We start from the raw sequence: 657 nt of genomic DNA, 5'->3' as shown, positions 1-657 counted from the left end.
AAGAATCGTACAAATAAATAACTAATTTACTTATTAATTACACCAAAAATTGAACATTCTTATGTGCTTTTTACTAAATATGTACACGGGAAAATTGGATAAACACTTATTTAATACCAGATATCCAATATATTTAATATTGTTAATTGCAATGATAAGCTTGATAGAAATTTGCTAGTACTCTTTTATTTTATATATTAATTTATAAATATCAGTTATTTTGTTAATAAATAATTAAATTTATATATTGTTACAAAGGTAGAAATCATTCTTGGAAATAGAGAAAGTTAAATTTATAACATAGTACTGTATCTTGCATTTTCGTGCTAGCAGTTGTGGCCGAGTGGTTAAGGCGTTAGACTTGAAATCTAATGGGGTCTCCCCGCGCAGGTTCGAACCCTGCCGACTGCGAATTTTTTTTCAAATATATATAATTTAGTTAATAAAACGTAATAATGAGTGCCAATTTTGTTCATTCTTTTTTGAAGGACTCATATTTTACTTTTTTGAATTCCATATTAAGGAAGTTAATAAGGAAAGGACTCAAATAAATACTAATCCTTGTTTATGTACTCGTATATTTGTTTATATTTTTATCCATATTTGATATGATGGAGATAAAAAGTCACGTATCAAACCCGTTTCTGCAGATGGAAT

The 657-nt window shown here is 27.2% G+C and overlaps 1 non-coding gene across 1 annotated transcript; it reads left to right on the top strand.

Moving 5' to 3' along the window:
- Window positions 1-329: 329 nt before the first annotated feature.
- TRNAS-UGA (transfer RNA serine (anticodon UGA)) lies at window positions 330-411 on the top strand. Its single transcript has one exon. It is a non-coding gene; the product is annotated as a tRNA-Ser (tRNA).
- The last annotated feature ends 246 nt before the right edge of the window (window positions 412-657 follow it).

Source organism: Lepeophtheirus salmonis, chromosome 5 (genome assembly GCF_016086655.4).
Source record: "Lepeophtheirus salmonis chromosome 5, UVic_Lsal_1.4, whole genome shotgun sequence".
In the NCBI taxonomy this organism is placed as follows: domain Eukaryota; kingdom Metazoa; phylum Arthropoda; class Copepoda; order Siphonostomatoida; family Caligidae; genus Lepeophtheirus; species Lepeophtheirus salmonis.
Note: the sequence above shows the minus strand (reverse complement) of the source record. Positions and strands in the feature narration are given on the sequence as shown.